The following is a 3,836-nucleotide window of genomic DNA, read 5'->3' as shown; positions in this document are numbered from 1 at the left end:
TCTGTTCTTGTTCTGTTCTTGTTCTGTTCTTGTTCTGTTCTTGTTCTGTTCTTGTTCTGTTCTTGTTCTGTTCTTGTTCTGTTCTTGTTCTGTTCTAGTTCTGTTCTATTTCTGTTCTAGTTCTGTTCTAGTTCTGTTCTATTTCTGTTCTAGTTCTGTTCTAGTTTTGTTCTAATTATAAAAGAGCTTAAGCGAATAGTTTCTTGTCATGCATTGGCTCTTTTTGATTAGCTTCCTGGCTATCCATTTGCAGTCTGTGGACGATTGAATTTGTTTTCGGACAGGTGTCGAACTACTGGGCAAATGTGGAACTCCCTTTTGTTAAAAATAATTTAAATCTATTTTTGATTAAACAATTTCACATTAAATTTTTTAAATTAATTAAATTATCATACAAATATTAAACTAAATTAATATAACTATTTGAAGACAGCAAAAATATTCTCTTAACTATTTCAACAACAAAAGAATGACAAACCCCTCCTAGAAATCAAATTTTAATGAAATTGTTTTACTACAACAGCAGCTGGTATAAGTTGAACAAGTAGCAACAAAAAAATAACTTAAATATTAAAATACTGATTACAATACATACATACATACGATAGTATAACGATTACTCTTTCAATGTTCATTCTAGCTGTCATAACAATTGTGTTTGTAGTAATAACAAAATAATCACAACATTCCCTTTTTAGTAATATGTACAAAGTACAAAGTAAAGTGCAGAGAGACAGGGTCATAATTGTAATGTGTCCCTATAGCAGCTGTTATGGCAACTTAATTCTAAGTGGATAAATTATGCGTTAATAATACAAAAAAACAAAATTGCAAATTTTGTTGTGTTTTTTTTTCTTACATTTAAAATATCAGTTTTATCTTTGTGGCAGAATGTCACACATAGAAGTGACATTGTCTCGAGGGCATTTTGTCTTTGTGGCTAAGTTTGTAAATGTTGTGAATATATTAAATTGTTTTGTTTACAACTTAATTTAGATTTTGGTTAAATAAGTTAGAAATGAAATTTATTTTAATTTCGTTTATAGTTGTTGTGCAATTTGGCTTTTTAATAAAGTATAGAGCTAAGTATTGCTATAAGGCTGCAATAGAAACCATTAACAAAACATGTAACGTATGATATCAGACCTCGACGTCTTCTGATCTATTAGGGGTACCATAGGTGAAACTTACTTTTAAGCCTCTGTATGGAGCAGATACGAATATTCGTATCAGTAATCACGGGACACTGTTTCACCAAGACCTTTCCCCAAAGAATAAGTTTTTAATAGTATGATTACTGTGGTATATGTCACAATGAAGAGGAAGAAGTTAAAGAGACTGGCCAATATTCTCTGAAAGTAGAACGTCCCTTTTGCTCCACTTTGTTTCTTACACAACGGTGCTGAGTCGTCACTGAAGCTCTCACAGTGGTTGTAAATGAGCATTGTGGAATTAAGGCCAAACGGCAGGTGTTCACGTAAAGGACTTCGACATTAATTTATCCTCAAACTATATGGATAATTTTAACATTAATGTGAACATTTGATCTTTATAATTGTTTAAGAAAAAAGTGGGCTGATTAGAAATAGCAGGCGTGGCACTCTCTCATTAATTAAATAACATTGGAAAACCATCGGAGCTAGAAATCTCAATTTTTTCACGTTCAACATTAAATCCCATATAAACATAATGAGGGACTAGAAATAGGGGCCGTGGCACTTCCCACATTAATTAAAGACAAAATTTGTTTTATCTGGGAACCTATTGGAGCTAGAATTTGACATCCATGTAAATATTTCGTTGCTTAAAGGCGGGCTGGCAATAGGGGGTGTGGTTCCTCACATATGAATTATATACTATTTTAAAGTAATGAATCCCAGCAGAAAAATAACTTCCATAGAAGCGAAAAAGAAGTAGAATTTACTCTATGCAAGCACTGAAAATGGCCTGAAAAAATGATGATTTTAACAAAGGCATGTCATAGGAAGGATGTTCTTTTTATTTAAGTCGAAATTCACTACTTCTGAAGTTGTTCTCAAGAAGTAATTTGTATGCTCTTTTTTGGAAATTATTCGGAAGTGAAGGTGTATTATTATAGAACACAATTTGACTTAAATAATTAATAAAACAGAAGCCCAAAAATATTTTTTTCGATTTTTCAGAAGTCATTAAACATCACTTCCACAGAAGGTAAAAAAAGTTCACTAATTGCTAATGTAGTGATAAATCTTACTGTTTTGGAAGTACTTTGCATTATTTTTGCTGGAACTAGTTACAGGACAAGTTCTGCAACGGTTACCTTCCCTTTTTCATAGATGTGTATAAGGACTTCAGCAACTACTTCACATTATAACAGAGAAAAACTTTTATGTTTATATTGTACTTCATTAAAATATCTTAGAAAATTCTAAACTTTGACTTTCTATTAAAGTAGTTGCTTGCTGTTGTTTATAGCACAAGATACTTGATACTTATATGTGTCTAGTATAAGTACTTATGTTGTATGTTAAAAGTTTCCTCGAACTTTTCATCCACATATGTATATATTTTTAAGCTAGTTTCCTTTATCTATGAGTTTTCTTAAATAAGTTAACTTACGGTGTTGTTGTTGTGGCCTTCTTTGTGAAAGTTTTCTTCTTTGTGGTGGTGTTTCTGTTTCGCTAAGTCTGGGCTCACTAGTGCAGTATGAACGAGTTTCTTGTAGATTATGCTGCATTTGTTGTTGCTGTTGGGGACGCCTTCGTACCTAGAATGGATTTAAAAAGAAAGAAATTGTTATTAATTATACTTATGAATTTGTAAAATATAAAGAAAATTTTTGTTAATATAAACATAACAAATTGTTAATTAAAGAAAAATAAATTATTAATTACTCTCTTCAATATTTACACATCTTCCCACCTTCTCAGTTACTAATTTGATTACTTTAATCCATGCAAGTAACAATTCATAAAATTATTATTTTCTTTTGTAATATTTATTAATGAAAATCTTTTAGTCACGTAATAGTTTTGACCTCTTTCTGGTTCTAACAATAGACAATTCCTTTTGGATTTGGTGGTAACCTGTTAAATTAATTATTGACTTAATTCTATTAATTACTTACATACATATACACCTACTTACATATTAGGTATTTGTCAGACTTTTTAGGACAATTATATTGTGTAAACCCAAACGCCTATATATAAACAAAATATTTAAGAATATTTTTACCAAAAGTGGAACAAAAAAACATTGGCGTGTAAGTGTCATATTTCTTAATTATCGAAATAAACATAAATACCTCCAAAAGAAAAAAACTAATATTTACATTAGAAACCTGTAAAAATGTGATAATGTCATCAATAGCAATCCAGATACATATTTAAGTGTGAGAAATTAGGGTGCTTAGAAAATAATATACAAACACATACACATACATATGCGGTCAGGGGTGAAAAGAAAAGCCTAGTCTATAGTACAATCTATTGTCTAGTCTATAGTCAAGTCTATAGTCTAGTCTATAGTCTAGTCTGTAGTCTAGTCTATAGTCTAGTCTATAGTCTAGTCTATAGTCTAGTCTATAGTCTAGTCTATAGTCTAGTCTATAGTCTAGTCTATAATCCAGTCTATAGTCTAGTCTATAGTCTAGTCTATAGTCCAGTCTATAGTCGAGTCTATAGTCCAGTCTATAGTCCAGTCTATAGTCCAGTCTATAGTCCAGTCTATAATCCAGTCTATAATCCAGTCTATAGTCTAGTCTATAGTCTAGTCTAAAGTCAAGTCTATAGTCTAGTCTATAGTCTAGTCTATAGTCTAGTCTATAGTCTAGTCTATAGTCTAGTCTATAGTCT

The sequence above is a fragment of the Lucilia cuprina genome, chromosome 6, assembly GCF_022045245.1.
Source record: "Lucilia cuprina isolate Lc7/37 chromosome 6, ASM2204524v1, whole genome shotgun sequence".
In the NCBI taxonomy this organism is placed as follows: Eukaryota; Metazoa; Arthropoda; class Insecta; order Diptera; family Calliphoridae; genus Lucilia; species Lucilia cuprina.
This window is presented reverse-complemented; position numbering follows the sequence as displayed.